Genomic DNA, 17,514 nt, shown 5'->3' with positions numbered 1-17,514 from the left:
GCCGAACTGCAGCCCGGGGAGGGGACTTTCTGAGTTTATCTCTCTTTTGGAGCAGCAAGAAGTTTTATTGTTTAATATTCTCTAGATTTTCTTGCTTAATAAAGAGCTTTTTCCATTTTCCACCAAAGGGGTATTTTTTCCCAAATAGGTTGGGGGGAGGGGCTGATTGAATCTGTTTCCTAGAGGAACCCCTTTGGACGTTCTTTCCCAAATTTGCCCTGAACCAGGACAGTGAGGAAGATCAGTGCAGCACCCATGCGAGTCACAGGCCCCGAAGTTAGAGCCCAACATCCTCCAGCTAGAGAGAGAGGATACAGCCCACGGGCTGGCCTGTGATTCTTTCTGTGTGACCATGGGGAAGACATAGGAAGGTGGGATGGGAAACCCACTTCTGTCCTGGCAGCGTGGTCACATCCACTTAAGGAGGAAAACACTAACCAAGGGAATTCCAGTAAAATTGTTGCATTTCAGACTAGCAAAATTTAGTAGAAGTAGTTCGGCTAAGGCTTAGAATTCTTAGTAGGCCATAGGCTGTGTGTTGTTAGAAACAGTTGTTAGGTAAGGGCAGTACGGAATACTGGAGAGGTAGGAACTTATCTCAGAATACATTCCAAGAGTAGGCTGTGGTAGAACATGTCATTATTCACAAGATGGATAGGTAGATCTTGGGGGAATACATTGTTTTTACCTAACAGAGTGAAGAGAATTTATGATCATAAAAAATGTTCAATTTAAACAAGGATTAATTTGTAAATAAATGATTGTTGGAGTATACCGTTGACAAATATGTGTTGAATTAAGCAACCGTTGATATAGACTCTATATAAACACAATGATTTGTTAGCTCGGGGGGCTCTGACTTTGGAAATTAGTCCTCAGGCTCCCAGGGCCCTCAATAAAGCACCGCATAAAACGACTTCGGTTGTTTTGTGTTTTCTTTATGGGCAACAGTTTTCTGGCGACCGCGGCAGGACTCCGAGGGTGGCTGGGGCGGTTCGCATTCTGATCCACTCCACGCCGGCACCGAGGATTTCTCGGGGAGTCATCGGTCTGCTCACGACCCCCGCGCCTGACGGACGGCTGTGGAAGGTAAGCCCGAAGGTGCTTTATTTTCTGTTGTTGGTTTTGGTTTCCTGCCCATAAGACGAGGTAGTAATCCCTGCCGGGTTGGGATATAGACGTCTTGGTGGAAAGCCTGGGCGCCGACCGTAAGTCGAAGCGAAAGCTACGCAGGCTCGGCACTTGCCCCTCGCGGCGTCGAGAAGTGGCAAGTTGGTTGGTTTAGTTAATGCTTCTTTTCACGGTATTGTTGCAGCTAATAATCGTTTCTTTGTATTTGATTTTGTTAAAGGTACTTTTAATTATAGTGTGGTGTGTGCGTTACGTATTATAAATGATGCCGTTTAAGACCTTTAAGGCATTGGTTCAATCTAATGGGAAGGTGCCCGGGAATACTCCTTTAGGATGCCTACTGAGACGATGGAAAAGTGCGGGGTTTTGTCAGGATTTGGATAAAAGAAAAATGCTGGATTATTGTAATCATTGGTGGCCCCTCTATGCATCTGAAGGGGGGCCGGAGTGGCCCCTGAACGGCACATTGGATGCCTCGGTGATAACCCCCCTTAATGCAATACCTTAGGGAAAATGAGAAATGGGATGAGATACCGTACTTGGATTTGTTTTATTATTTAGGACAGAAAACTGAATGGCAAAAAGAGTGTGGTATTATGGTATTAAAGGTTGAAGATAATCAAGATGAGTGTTCTGGGTGTAAGGCAAGGGAGGTATGTGTAAAATGTGCTGTAAAAACCTCTGGACGAGAGGAGGATTTGTCCTTATTAATTGCTCCTTCTTCTCGTCTGGTTCCCTCGGCGCCGTCACTCCCTAGGGAAAGATCGGAGCAGGAGCAAGAGGAGTTGGGGACTGACTCTGATGAGGATGAGGATGAGAGGGAAACTACCCATTTTGATGATTCTCTGGGGAGTCAGGCTGAGATGCAAGCCCCTGCCAATTCTAATTCTCACACCCGTTCCCCCGTAGAACAAAGAACCCCTATTGCAGCAAGGACCCGGCATGGGAGGTGGAATAATGAAGGGCCTCATATGATAGCACCCTTGAGAGAGGCCATGGGTCCTCAAGGGGGAAGGGTTCTCATAAAGGTTCCTTTCTCCCCGGGTGATTTGGTAATTTGGAAACAATCAGCTGGTAGCTACCGGGAGGACCCCGAAAGGGTGGCACGAGTAGTGAAAATGGTGATTAAAACTCAGAATCCTGATTGGAATGATTTACAGGTGTTATTGGACACTCTAATGGATTCTACAGAAAAGGAAATGGTATTACGGGCAACCAGGGAAAGGGCCAGGGAAGAGATAAGGTTGCAGAGGACTAGGGAAACTGTGGATGAGCTGGTTCCTAGCGATGATCCGGGGTGAAACCTGAATAACATGGAGGGCTATAGAGCCATACGAAAATATCAAGACCTATTAATAGAGGGGGTTCGGACGGGGATGCCTAAAACATTGAACTGGTCTAAGTTATATTCGATAAGGCAAGAGAAGAATGAATCACCCTCAGCCTGTTTAGAGAGACTGAGGGAAACTGCTCGGCGGTATACTAACTTAGAAATTGATGAGGAACCAGGTCAACTGCAGTTAGCCCTATTATTCATGGGACAATCGCAGGATGATATTAGGAAGAAACTACAAAAGTTGGAAGGGGATGACACCCGAAAGCTTGATAAAATGCTGGAGGTGGCATGGAAAGTGTATAATAATAGAGAGAAGGAAACAGCTAAGCGGCAGCAGGCAGGGATATTGGCAATAATTCAGCAAACTGCGGGACGGGGAGGAGGACAACGAGGCAGGGGTCGCGGAAGGGGTCGTGGTAGAGGATTTGGGGTAGGAAGGGGAGGCTTCCAAGACTTAGGGTTATTAGGAACAAACAATGGAAGACAGAATGGGTTAGGGCCTAATCAGTGTGCTTTTTGTCGTCAACTGGGACATTGGAAGAATGAGTGTCCAGTGAGGAATGGGATAGGGAATAATGCTGGATTAGTGGGAAGATTCCCAATGGTGCCAGTAGATGATGCCCAAGCACAGGCTCAGGCGATGATGCTTGGAAATTTTCAGAATCAGAGCTGACTAGACCGGGATTTAAGGGTAAGAATAGAGGTAGCTGGAAGGGAACAGGAGTTTATGGTTGACACAGGAGCCACACATTCAGTTTTAAATAAGCGATTAGGACCCCTTAGTGACACCACGGCACAGGTAATAGGGGCTACGGGTCAATTAGAGGAAAGACCTTTTTTGCAACCCTTAAGTTTAAAGTTTGGAGGAAAGGAATTAGACCACCAATTTTTATATATGCCAAATTGCCCCCAGCCTTTATTCGGGCGGGACCTACTATCTTTGTTGAATGCCAAAATATTATTTGAGGGAGGCCGTGTTAAATTGGAGATCCCAGATGAGGAGATTGGGAAAATTTTTGTAATTCAAGAAGTGGATCCAGCTCCAATCCCTGATGAAATTAGTAATACCGTGGTGCCTTGGGTATGGGAAACGGGAACCCCTGGGAAATCCAAGGCAGCACACCCAGTTGTAATAGAGCTGAAAGAAGGGGCAAAACCGGTGAGAGTCAAACAGTACCCCATTAAATTAGAGGCCCGAAGGGGGGTGGCTCCAATGATCACTCAATTTGTAACCCAAGGGCTACTAAAGGAATGCGAATCAGAATATAATACCCCAATATTTCCAGTGAGGAAACCAAATGGTAAGTATAGGTTAGTGCAGGATTTAAGGGCCATCAATGAAATAGTTAAGGACATTCACCCGGTTGTTGCCAATCCATATACCTTGCTAACATCTGTGTCGGAGCAATTTGAGTGGTTCACTGTAATTGATTTAAAAGATGCCTTTTTCTGCATCCCACTGGCAATACAAAGCATAAAGTACTTTGCTTTTGAATGGGAGGACCCTACAACAGGAAGGAAGAAGCAACTCACCTGGACCCGGTTACCCCAAGGTTTCAAAAACAGCCCTACTATTTTTGGTAATCAGCTGGCAAAAGAGCTGGAGGAATGGAAGACAACCCAGGTAAAGGAATCTCCTACTTCTTACATAATACTGCAATATGTTGATGACATCCTTTTAGCCCCACAGGACAAAGGAACTTGCATTGACCTTACCATCACTCTGCTGAATATGTTGGGACAGGCAGGATACCGGGTCTCCAAAGAAAAAGCTCAACTGGTAAGGAAAAATGTCTTGTACCTAGGCTGCGAATTGGCTCAGGGTCAGAGACGCCTGGGAACTAACCGAGTGGAAGCTATCTGCTCGATTCCGCTCCCTAGGAGTCATCAAGAATTAAGATCCTTCCTAGGTATGGTGGGGTGGTGCAGACTGTGGATTTTAAATTTTGGGCTCACTGCCAAACCTCTGTATGAGGCCCTGAAGGAACCCCAGTTGGATTGGACTCCCGTCAGGAAAAAGGCTTTTCTGGACCTGAAACAAGCACTAAAAGAAGCCCCAGCTCTGGGGCTGCCAGATTTAAATAAAGACTTTCAATTATATGTGTACGAAAGGCAGAAATTGGCTTTAGGAGTCCTAACACAGAAATTGGGATCCTGGAAGAGACCTGTGGGGTATTTTTCTAAACAACTGGATGCAGTAAGTACCGCCTGGCCGCCTTGCTTGCGAGCTGTTGCGGCTACGGTGCTCTTAATACAGGAAGCCCGGAAATTGACTTTGGTAAGAAAGATAGATGTTTATGTTCCCCACATGGTAATGGCTGTTTTGGAATAGAAGGGGGGTCATTGGTTGTCATCTAGCCGAATGCTGCAGTATCAAGCTATTTTAAGGGAGCAAGATGATGTGCAACTTCAAACAACAAGCCATCTTAATCCAGCTGAGTTTCTTCGCAGTCAGGTGAACGAGGATGAGCTTGTGCATGATTGTGTGGAAATGATTGAACAGGTATATTCCAGTAGACAAGATCTCAAGGATGAGCCTCTGGATGCAGTAGATTGGGAGCTGTTTACGGATGGATCCAGCTACGTGGAAAACGGAATCAGGTACGCGGGATACTCCGTTGTTACAGTATTACAGGTCGTAGAAGCGCGTGCATTGACACCCAGTACGTCGGCTCAGAAAGCTGAAATTATTGGACTCACTAGAGCATTGATATTGAGCTTCGGACGAAAGGTGAATATATGGACTGACTCCAAGTATGCTTTTGGGGTGGTGCACATTCATGGTGCACTATGGAAGGAGAGGGGGTTGTTGAGCTCCCAAGGGACTGCTATAAAGCATCGGGAGGAAGTTTTGGCTCTACTGGATGCAGTACATAAACCAAAGCAGGTGGCAGTGATGCATGTCCGTGGACATCAAAAGGAAGATGGGAAGGTCTTCCGAGGCAATCGGTTGGCAGATGCAGCAGCACGGGAGGCGGCATGACAGGTATGGACTCAGATGGCTTTAGTACCTACTAGGACAAATCCAGCTACCCCTTACTTGTACCAGCCTCCAAGATACTCCAGCGAGGATGAGAACCTGGCAGCATTGCTGAAGGCCAAGAAAGGTGCTACCGGCTGGTATGTTACTGACACCGGACAAGTGGTTGTTCCCTCGGGGGTAATGAAAGCTATCCTAGTAGCGGAACATAACAAGAGTCAGTGGGGTGCAGAGGCATTGGTGAAGTTTTTAAAAAGTGAAATAGTCTCCAACCAGATGTTAAGTTTGGCAAAACGGGTGAATGCAATGTGCCCAATATGTTTGAAGAATAATCCAGTTGTTAGGAAGCAGATACAGATGGGAAGGTTACAAATAGGACCAGAACCGGGAGATTACTGGCAGGTAGATTTTTCTGAGTTACCAAGAGCTCAGGGATACAAGTATCTCTTAGTGTACGTTTGCACATTTTCAGGTTGGCCGGAGGCTTTCCCATGCAGAACAAATCAGGTTAAGGAGGTAGTTAAGACTCTGTTAAGGGAAATAATACCCAGATTTGGGGTACCTTTAGGATTGTCATCAGATAGGGGTCCTCATTTTATTGCTCACATAGTTCAGGAGGTTGCCCGAATGTTAGATATAACTTGGAATTTGCATACCCCGTGGAGGCCCCAATCCAGTGAGCAAGTGGAGAGGATGAATCAGACTTTAAAAGGGCAAGTTAAGAAAATCTGTCAGGAAGCTAAAATACAATGGCCAGAGCCGTACCCCTAGCTCTTCTCCGAATTAGAATAAAACCCAGGGAAAGAATAGGAGTAAGTCCTTACGAGATTTTGTATGGGAAACCTTACCATGCAACCATTATGAAAGGAGACCCACATGTAACCGGGGACCAGACAGTATATAATTATGTTGTTTCACTACACAGAATTCTCAGTGCTCTACGAGGAGCCTTGCGGTGGAACAGGCCTCTTTCCCTGGAAAACCCGGTCCATGATGTACAGCCCAGGGATCACGTATATATAAAGAATTGGTCTACTGATCCTCTCCCGCATCAGGTGATCCTGACTACATTCACCGCAATCAAAGTGGCCGGAATCAATTCCTGGATACACTACACCCGCGTCAAGAAGGCACTGACTCAATGGGTGTCTCAAGCAGTAACTCCTACGCGGCCAATTTTTCGGGCAAAGTACTCTTAATCATTGTTTTAATAACCATTTCTAAATTTGTGCTTACTGATGGACATGTCATTGTTACTGTTCCAGAACCTGTGATCGGAGCTATGGAATAGAAATCTGTAAGGATGGTCTGTGAATTTTCTGACAACCAGGGAGCTGGAGCCAGCGAAATAGTTGTGTTTTGGAAAAAAGGGCAAGTATTTAAAAACCTCACTTCTGTTACAGTGTGGAATATGGAAACCCAGAGAGGTAACAGTACTTTAGAATTGACTCGAGTAACCCACGCAGATACTGACACCTATGTTTGTTTAATTAGAATACGGTGGAGCTATAGTTTTCAACATATTAGATTGAGAGTTCAATCATGGGAACCGGAGAATCCAAAAGTGTCCATGATACCCTATTGGGCAAGAGTAGACATGTGGGATGGACCCCCTCTTAGAATAAATTGTTCATTTACCATACAACAAGAGTGCGGATCAAGGTTCACGGTCACTTGGTGGAAATTCAATAAACAAGGAAATTGGGAAAAACCGGATGGAAGAAGCAATTTTTGGGAAGAAGATGGAAAAGGTGTAGGGTGGCTGAATTATACTCAGCCAAGGCTAGGAAGAGACGAGGGATTGTACCTTTTTGTGGTTGTATGTGGAATAGATGGCACATACGGCAGGAGAGAGGTGCAAGGAAGGAGTCATTTAGGAAAGAAGATACACCCCACCCATGGAGTGTACTGGGCTGTGCAGGGGACATCAACAATTTTGACGTGTAGAATAGATAATAACATTTCTTATTCAGAATTCAGATGGTGGTTTCAGTCAGGAAATGTAAATGTAGGAAAGAAATATCAAATAGGGAATCGGTTGGGAGGAGTTTTGACCTTGGTGATAAAGGATACCCAGGTGTTGGATGAAGGGAATTATTGGTGTTGGGTAGCTCAGGACGCATGGTGGGGACATGCTAGAACAGCTGTATCTTTTTCCCGAGGGAAAGCAAAATTTAGAAGAATCAGGGAGGCAAAGAACAGGACTATGACATTTTACCCTAGACCAAAGCAAGAAAATTTGATAGTAGGATTAATAAGGGATTTCGGAGTAATTCAGAATGTGACAAAGATTACAGCCTGTTTACCACTAACTCAATCAGCAGGAGAACCAATCCCCTGGGGAATTATACCAGTTGGGGATATGCCTGAGGCCTACACAAATGTAACACAGAGTTGCAAGCTTGTTTCTCAAAAATATTATGAGTGGCAGCATGGTTGCTTAATACTTGAACGAGTCACTAGGGAATATTGTCAAGGGATGTCAGGATATTACGGATGGTTAGAAACTCCGATCCAACAATATCAATGTGTTATTTCAGGATCTGCTCCAGTATTAAACTATCCCTGTAGCAAAATAACATTAAGAGCTAAAAGGGAAAAGGAAGAAGAGGTTTGCCAAAATATTACTCAAACTCAGTCCTTGGAAGATGAATGGGGAGCAATTTGGTGACCGGGCCTTTTAGAAACCTACAGTTATTTGGGAGAAGTTCATTGATGCGTACAATGGAGCGGGACCAAGAATCAGACTCATTCAAGCATAATTAATCTACATACTACAAAAAGACAGATTAGGGAACAGAAGGAAATATGGAATTGTACTCGAGTAATAACTTGCGATACCCCCGAGACCCAGATTGGATTAGTACCAGTGAGAGTTTTGTTAAAATGGGGATGCGAGTGTAGGGGATATAATCATACCATAAGAAGAGAAACTAAGGGAGATAAGAACGGTACAAGAATCATCAGCTGTAAGTCTACAACCATTAGGAGTCCAGGGAATTTGGTATGGGTAATGGGACACGGGGAATGGACCACACATATGCCCATTGACGGACCAGTCACTCAGGTAACTTTAGGAATTCCCACCTTGTGCCCGTTGTGGAAACAATCAAGGTTAAAATAGAAAATTAAAAGAAATATAAATGATGAAGACCAGTGGCATGGACCTGATGGTGGTGTAAAATTTGGATGGGCCCTGGAATCACTCTTTTCAGCAATAGCAACTTATCGGAATAGGGATATGCTATATAAGCTAATGGGGCAAACCGAAAGATTAGCTGCCACCACCAAAAAGGGGTTTAAGGATTTAAATTTACAATTGCAAGCCACTAGCAGGATGACTTTACAAAACCGAATGGCATTGGACTTATTGCTTTTAAAAGAGCATGGGGTATGTGGACATTTAAATCAGAAAATTGATCATTGTTGTATCCATATTCCAAATGTAACAGTCGAGGTCGAACGAGATATATCTCAGCTAGAAGAAGTAGAGGATAGGACCCAGAAATTAGAACAACAAGCAGAACACAATTGGGTAGGGGAAGTGTTTAGTTCTATGGGGCTCCAGGTCTCTGGTTGGATTTCGTCAATAATTTAATATGTGATAATGCTGCTGATTTTAACCTTTGTTGTGCTCGGAGCCTACAAGTGTATGACAGGGATCGTTAGCAAAGAACGACTTCATACCCGGAGACTGATCAACGCAATGACAAGGAGTACCACGCCTCCTCCATCTCCTTCAGTAAATCGAGAAGACGGACTGAAGACTACTGGTTGAGCATCCTTGCAACTGGAAGATTGAAGGATGCTCAAAAGAGGGGATTTGTTGCATTTCAGACTAGCAAAAGTTTAGTAGAAGTAGTTCGGCTAAGGCTTAGAATTCTTAGTAGGCCATAGGCTGTGTGTTGTTAGAAACAGTTGTTAGGTAAGGGCAGTACGGAATACTGGAGAGGTAGGAACTTATCTCAGAATACATTCCAAGAGTAGGCTGTGGTAGAACATGTCATTATTCACAAGATGGATAGGTAGATCTTGGGGGAATACATTGTTTTTACCTAACAGAGTGAAGAGAATTTATGATCATAAAAAATGTTCAATTTAAACAAGGATTAATTTGTAAATAAATGATTGTTGGAGTGTAACGTTGACAAATATGTGTTGAATTAAGCAATCATTGATATAGACTCTATATAAACGCAATGATTTGTTAGCTCGGGGGGCTCTGACTTTGGTCATTAGTCCTCAGGCTCCCAGGGCCCTCAATAAAGCACCGCATAAACGACTTCGGTTGTTTTGTGTTCTCTTTACGGGCAACAACAGGATTCACTCAGATTTCCCGTCAGGAGAAACCAAACCCTGTTACAGTTATAGAGGCTACAGAGTCAGAAGATTTCTGTGCTTTACCTTCACTCCCAATGTCAGTAGAACTTGGGGTGCTGCAGCTGGTCAGGGTCAGTGTCACACCGCTCCCAGCTGCAGGGCCCCCATTTAGGGTCCTTCAGCAACGACCACACGGAAGACTTAGGGCCCAGAGAACATTTTCCACCCAAAGAGTGCCTTGGGTTTCAGAAAGTAAGAGATTCTGGTTCACCCTGTGCCCCATGTGCGCTGCCCCGCCCCGTGGAGTTGAGAGGAATGAGCAGAATGGATTATTAGAAGAGGTAGTAAATGATACTGTTAAAATGTCCAATAGCACATCCTATGAGCTCCAACAAACACAAATGGGGACTCCAGAGAACCGCATGGCCTTGGATTATCTGCTTGCTGGCCGAGGAGGAACCTGGGCTATCAGGAGACGGGGATGTTGCACTGCTAGCAGTGATGGGTTTGAAGGCCAACAGTCAGGAATCACCTTGACAGAAAGAGCAGTAGAAGAGTGGCAGAAAGAAGAAAATTCTTCTTGGTGGGATTGGCTTCGTGGCTGCCAAATTAGAGGCTGCTGTGAAATGCATTCGTGGCAGGGCCTGTCATCATTGCAGTGTGTGCACTTGGTGAGTTGCTGTGACACTTTGTGCTGGGAAGTGGAGTATTGGGACCTTTCTTAAAAGAGACAGTCTCAAGAAAAGAGAGGCATTTGATAAAGAACAGAGAACAGCAACTATTTAGGCATGTTTTAAAAGGAACGTGAATAGCTCTGAGTAATGAACTTAAACTGCACTTAATTGTAGAACAAGAGGAGATGCCTTTATGCCTAATACCTAAATCTAAGCTGTGTTACTGAAAGAGTTATTACAAAGGTTGTAGTTGATTGTAGGTCTCAGGACCGATCAAAGTACCAAGGCCTGAACAGGTTGTGATCAAGGCCTGAACAGGCCCTGAGGCAAAGCTCACCTCTAGATGAACCTTCCAAGCAAATGTTGTATTTGTATCCACTCATTAAGGAAGCATGATTAACAACATGATCAATGTATGTGTTCCTTGATAAAACATGGATTTATCTTTCTGTATTTAGAAACAGACAAGGCCCCATCTGGCCTTGTTTGGGGGTGAAGGATCAAAGTCAACTCCCTTGGTTCCTCCTTCAGCCCTGGCCAGGCTTTGGGAGAAAGCAGTCAGGAGAATGAAAGCAGATGTTCTCGCAGTGGCAGTGATGCCAGCTTGTTTGTTTAACAGTGTAAAAGCTGGGTCCTCTCACAGCTTTGGAGCCTCATTGCTTGCAGAGGTGGAGGCACCTGCAGGAATTCCCAGTGTCTGGGAGTGGTTCTCCAGTCCTTGGCTTCCCCCAGCTGATGTGTGGCTGTGGATGATGGTAAAGCCTGAGGCTAACTGGTGATGGATCTTTCCTTAATCACTCCAGGCAATCTCTGGTAGCAATGACTGGATGCATTGCTGAGCTTCTTTTGTAATGCTTTGCTAATGATGATGTGCTTTGCTGAGCTTATCCTTTTGTGATTCTTTGCAGCTGTGCATGATATAAATGACACAATTCCTTCAGTTGGTGTCTGTGTCTTTGGTGCTGACCCTGCCCACTGGTGAAACAGGGCCCCCTCCAGCCTAGAGTGTTACCTAGGAAGAGAAAAGCCATCACTCCAAATGTCCCCCCTTCCTCCTTGTTCCCCCCACTTTATACCCTGAGCGTGATGCCTGCCCTATGGTCTGGGGTATCCCCGGGGTCAGTGGGGGTCACCTGTCCTGGCTGTGTCCCCTCCCAAGCTCCCCCGCAGCCCCAGCCCCTCTCCAGCGTGGCCAGAGGAGGGGCAGGCCAGGCTTTGGCTCAGTGGGAGCTCAGCAAGAACAAAAGCATCTCTGTGTGCCCAGCCTTGTGCTCAGCACCCGGCCCAGCAGCAGCGTCTCAGTGCCAGGGTCTGTGCCATCAGTCCCTGCCAGGGGTTTCCATGGCACCTGCCAGGCCAGGTGACCCAGGTGTGGTGTCCCAGTGAGGGCTGCCATGCAAACAGTGCCCAGCACTGCCCCTTTCTGTCTGCCTGACCTGGCCTTGGCCCTGGCCCTGCTGTTTGCTGCAGGTTCCGCGGTGCCTGACCGGCCCGCGCGGCACAGGGCAGGCGGCCACGGCACAGACCCACAGCAAGGGCTCCCCTCTGGCTCTGGGCAGTGACACCAGCCCTGAGCAATGGGCTGGCGCAGTGGGGTCAGTGGCCACCACTGTGTAGAAAATTTAACAAGTTCCCTTTTAGTTTCACTACCACCATAGCCCACCAGCGCTTTCCAGTGTGTTAAGATACATCCTAAAGGGGTTCCCTTAGGAATCTCTTTGCTCTCATTTGCCCCATGTTCAGGGTTTTTTTTTTTTTTCAAAACGTCTTTTGATCTTATCCCAGTTCTTAAGCTTTACCTGGTATTCTTCTGGTACAAAAATATGCTGGCCACACTCAACTCTAAGTATTTCCACTGGTTTCTTCAAAGTTCCTGAAACTCCGTTTTCCAACAATTCAAATATTTTACTGCTACCAGGAACCCCTTGACCAGTCACCAACAAAACTTGTATAACTTTCTGGGTAGCCTCTTGTTCTTTTGAATGACAAAAAGCACAAATTCCAGTCTTAGGTATTAGCCACCTGTACCCTTTTCGGACCCACAAATCCTGACAGACTACACACTGAAATACAATCCACGGATTACAATAACAATCTTTATTTGTGCAGGGGAATATTCCTGAACCAGGCTTTCGGTTCCTGTTTCTCCCGGTCCTGGTCATATAGCTATGCTAGCAAACAAAAGGGATAAAAAAATTTGTTAGTTAATTTTCACCTTTTCTCCCTTCAAAACAAGGTTCAGAGCAGCAGCTGTTAAGGAAAAACTTGTTATACAAAAGAAAAAGGGAAAAAGAAAAAAAACAAAGAAAAAACAACAAAAAAACCTTCACTCATTAAATCAAATCCTCTGTTATGTTTTGCTCTGGGTATATTACTGTAAAAAATTGTTTAAAAACTGTAAGCAACCTTTCATACACTGTAGCAAGTTTGCAGCTAAAAGCCAAGCGTATCTCCTGTCACACTGTAAACAAAGGACAAATGGAAATCTTACAAACTGTCAGTTCAGTTTTGACCGAAATTTCGTGACTCCACACTGCACCGAGAGCTGTGTGAACCGCTACTATAGCCTGTTCTAAAAATTTTCGGATTTCTGACCAAATTTCTCTCACCCTTTGATTGAAAATGTTACAAAATGCAAAGTTCAGCTGCGTATTCGCAGCTGCAAAACCGGGTTTCTCTTTTTCCAGGAGGACCTAAATTCTAATAGTTTAGGCTCACAAAAAAACACCCTGGGGTTTTTCACAGCCCCGAACACATTCAACAAATGTTCTAACAAGGTCTTGCTAAAATCACACAAACTTCAGTCAAAACACAACACAAACCTTTCAACAAGGAGTGAAGGGGAGGGAGGAATAAACTACCAGCAAACACTCACCCGCTAAACCTGGGGTTTTCCAGGCAGTTGAAAAATGTATCCTGAGGTCACAGAGCCTGAATTCTCCTCTAGTTATCTGGGAGACAAATGACTTCCTAATCACCAGGACTATCTTAAAAGTATTTTAGGCTTTTCACTTCACCCTCTAGCTATAAAACAAAAATTCAACTTACAAAGCTTTTCATCCAACAACATATCAAATAAAATTTTCACAGCCAAAAGCGCACGCTGCCCAAATTCACACAAATACACACAATCTAAGCACCATGCAAATACTTTAAATCAGTCTGCACTCCCAAAGGTCAGTATTTCTTTGCAAAGCAAATAACAATTTCACAAACTTCTTACAACTTCAAGTTCACAAAGCTCCTAAAAACACTTACAAAAATTAATAACACACGCCAAATCACACAAATTATAATGCTCACAACACTAACTCTTACAAACCACAACAAATACAATGCTCAAATAGTTTTCCACAGCCTAAACACACAAAATCACAAACTCCCTAAACAAACACGGATCCGGTTACAATACACACATACAGCGCTCGGGGCCACAACTCAAATTGTCACAGCAGGACGCTTCGCGTCCCAAAGTTCAGACTAACCACCCAAATTATGGATTACTAAGGTGCACCTTTCAAATTACAAACTGAGATCAGAGCCACCCCTGCTCCAATCCAAATCCACAACACCACAGCCGCTGCCTCCTCTACGAGACACAGACTGCTAAACCTCTGGTACTGCTGCCTCCTCTACGAGACACAGACTAAAAAACTTCTGGTACTGCTGCCTCCTCTACGAGACACAGACTAAAAAACTTCTGGTACTGCTGCCTCCTCTACGAGACACAGACTAAAAAACTTCTGGTGCTGCTGCCTCCTCTACGAGGCACAGACTACCAACCTCGGATACGAGACGTCTCTCGTGTCTCTTTAACTGCCTATATAATAAGGTACCTTCCCCCAAATATAAACATACCTCTTGTCCGTAGTCCAGCAGGTTCTGGTCTTTCCCCGGGTAGTCAGCGAGATCGCAGGATCCCTCTTCCCAGAAATTTCTGGGTGGGCGCCCAGAGGGGTCCTGGACCCCACCGGCCCCATGGCCAGAGAGAGCAGTCCTCCTGGCTGGCTCGCCAAAATGATTTATTAAAAAAATATGGATATTGATCTAGTATCGATATCCAACTATGACGGACAAAAACTCTCTAACAGTTTAACTTTAGAAAGTGTATGTTTATTCGACGCCGGGCAGCGTGCGGGATAGCTCCCAAATACACACAGCACCTTCCAGGTGATTACAGAGTCTTTTTATCCATACAAGTATTGAATACACAAAATAGAAATACATATTCATCATTTTAGTACATCCCATTCCCCGCTTCGTGTGCTAATCACTCCAAAAGCTATTAAGCATGTGTAGTTTGTCCCTTGAAATAAGCCGGTGGTCCCTTTCATGGGGAGGGGTCCCAAAATGAGGAAGTAAATGAAGTCTTCCTCGTTCTGACCTTTCTACCTTTTCAATGCAAGTATGACAAATGAACTCTTGGTAGAACTCCCATTCCTTGTCTTCAATTGGTTTCAAAACAGAGGAGGCCCACAATTGTCTTATGTTCCTAAAAGCTATTTGTCAGTTTCTATATTCTTCAATATAAATCCAGCTCACTAAACATTGTGCTGACAAACAATCAACTATTAGTTAACTACTAACTCCTAACTTCATCAAGGCCTACTCATTTATTATTATTATTTTAATTAAATCTAGTAAGGCTTATTTCTCTTAGCTCCTCAAAATCTCTAAATGCCTTAAAGTTTACATTTCATCCCCTTTGGGTAGGATTTTCCCTAGCATGTAGGGGTTGGGCCTTCCTCAGAGCCTTGACAGAGATAAAGAGTTTTTTCTTGTTTCCCCTTGTCTCTAATCTCTTTTCAACAGTTTGTTGTTTGTTTTTTCTAGAGGAAGCGTTCTATGTAAGGTCCAGTCGGGATTGGGAAGTGCTTGGGAGCAGCTGCAGCGTGGATGGGCCGTGCCCTTGGAGAAGGCTGAGGACATCGTTTGGGACCAGCTTTTCTTCCAGCGGTGGATGGCGTGAGGTGAGTCCTGTCTGCTGGGGATGGTGGGGTCAGAGCTTTGGGGAGATGGCAGCGAGCACAGGAGCGTCCTGCTCTGGGCAGCTGCTGAGGGCTGGAGGTGCCGTGGCTGGCTGCAGGCTGGGAATGTCCTGCCCTCCTGCTCTGCTCCCAAAGGCAGCAGTGATGGGCAGCTCTGGGCACAGCTCTGGGCACAGCCAGCATGGCCTGGGCTCTGTGGGCAGCTGGGACAAGGGGACAGCAGCCTTCAGCTGACGGGTGGTTTCTGGTTTCTCTCCTTGCAGCTGGGCTCCGCGGGTTCTGAGGCTGCTCTGGGCTCTGCCAGGGCTCTGCTGGAGCTCAGCACCAGGCTGCAATCAGCAAAAGGAGAAATGGGGTGCCCTGCAGCACAGACTTGCTTGAGCATTTCAGCAACACAGTTCAAGTTTGCAGAGTGTACACCTCCAAGGGAAAACATGGCACCACGCAAGAAATAAACTTGTTCAATAACTTCTGAAATTAAATCAATCTGTGATGACCCCAAATGACATTTTGCAGCTTGCTCAAGCTGTAGCCCAGCCCTTCTCTGACCAGTTCTCTCCCCCACCTGCCTTTTACTCCCCAACTGCTCCCTATTTTCCGTCAGTGAGCTCCCAGCCCATTCCAGTCTCCATCACACTGTTGCCTTCCTTGGTGCCCCTCACCATGAGGAAGGCCGAGCCCCAGGCTTAGGGACTCATCCTGTCACTGGCTGAGGAGCAGCAATGTCTCAGAGGTCTGGTGGGATTTTAGTGTCATTCAGAGCTGCTCTCCAGCCCCCAGCTCTCCTCACTGCTGAGTTCCCGCTCCCTTTTCCTCATCCTTGCAGCAGGATGAGCTCTGTGAATCCCCTTGAGCCTCCCCACTCTTCCCAGCCCACGCACCCACCTCGGTTAGGCTGAAGCTGCAGCTTCTCTGTCTCCTCTGGCACACCAGTGCAGTCCCCTGTGCGGGGAGCCCCAGCCCCAGAGCACAGCACTCAGCAGTGCAGTCGGGGCTGGAGCAGCTGCCCTGCAGCCCTGGCTTGGCTCTTTGTGGCAGGGAATGCTCCTTGTTTGCAGCTGTTCCAGCAGGATGGCCCCAGGGCAGAGCCCAGCCGGGCTCCCCCTGCAGCCCCTGAAGCTGTGAAACCAGTGAAATCATCCAGACTGGGTTTTTCAAAGGCCCTTAGAAGGAAGGGCTTGAGAATAAACGTGCTCTGTTTGCCACACGAACATCGGGGTGAGTGGTCTCTTTGGCTCCAACCCACTTTCCTCCCTGAGCCAGCGTTACCCACTCCCTCACACGTCCCCCCAGTGCTTTCCCACTGCCTTGTCCTGTCAGGACTTCCACAGCCCCTCATCCTTTTGTGGCCCCGTCCCCTCAGGGTCTCCCCCAGCCCGGCCAACCTGCCCAGCAGCAGCGCCGCAGCCCCACAGGAGCTCCAGAGGAGCCCCATCAAGAGGCACCTGGGAGCCCTCAGCAATCCAGCCAGCAACACACGGGCAGGAGGACACAGACGGCGCTTCCTGCCTGGGACAGGGCTTGTGGCCATCTCCAGGCACCGGTCTCACAGAGATCCCCACAGCTCCAGCCCCTGCCCATCTGCTCTGTCAGCAGCACAAAGGCTTCAGCAGAACCACCAAAGGCCAAGGGGCTTCTGGCCATTTTCCCTGCAAACCTGCATGCCTGGGCAGCTTGCTGAGCCCAGGAACCCTTTTCTCCCTCTTCCCCTAAGCCCTGCAGAGCCTGGGCAGCAAAAGAAAGATCCTGGGAGTCTGTCTATTACAACACATCCTATATTTATATGCTAATGGAAAACAAAAACAAGGAAAGAACAATCTTAAAGAAATTAAACATTCCTGGTTGCTCAGGTAGCCCCAGCAGACAGAGCCTCTGGGATCAGCTCTCTGCAGAGCTCCAGCAGCGCAGCCAGCCGAGCCCCGACAGACGAGGCCGTCTCCTCCATGCCCTGCAGAGCCGATCATGCAGGTTGCCAAAGTTGGAATATGGAGCTCTCTCTATTCCCTGGACGATGTACAATGTTTGAATTGCCAGGCTTCCGACGGCGACACTGATGTCATTGGCCATGCCTTCAAGGGCTGAAAG

Source organism: Taeniopygia guttata, chromosome 16, assembly GCF_048771995.1.
Source record: "Taeniopygia guttata chromosome 16, bTaeGut7.mat, whole genome shotgun sequence".
NCBI classification, from domain to species: Eukaryota; Metazoa; Chordata; class Aves; order Passeriformes; family Estrildidae; genus Taeniopygia; species Taeniopygia guttata.
This window is presented reverse-complemented; position numbering follows the sequence as displayed.